Consider the following 225-nt stretch of genomic DNA (forward strand, 5'->3'; position numbering starts at 1 on the left):
GGGAGCAGGCCTGCAGCCATGGGCACTGGGAGGCCTGGTGTGGGTGGGTGCGCCTGGTCGCAGCCTGGCCGCTGACGAGTCAAACTCGGGTGGGCATCGTGAGGACGAACAGTGGGGATGGAAGGGAGGAAAGGAGGCCCTGGAGGACGGGCCTGCTGCGCGGGGACCGGGGAGGCCTGGGGCCTGACAGGCGGTGGTTGAGGGGTGGGGTTGAGGCCTGGGCTG

General features: G+C 70.7%; 1 protein-coding gene across 1 annotated transcript in view; it reads left to right on the forward strand.

Moving 5' to 3' along the window:
- LRRC41 (leucine rich repeat containing 41) overlaps positions 1–225 on the forward strand; it is a 24,573-nt gene that overhangs the window by 1,587 nt on the left and 22,761 nt on the right. The window lies entirely within an intron of this gene.

The sequence above is a fragment of the Myotis brandtii genome, unplaced genomic scaffold, assembly GCF_000412655.1.
Source record: "Myotis brandtii unplaced genomic scaffold, ASM41265v1 scaffold274, whole genome shotgun sequence".
NCBI lineage: Eukaryota > Metazoa > Chordata > Mammalia > Chiroptera > Vespertilionidae > Myotis > Myotis brandtii.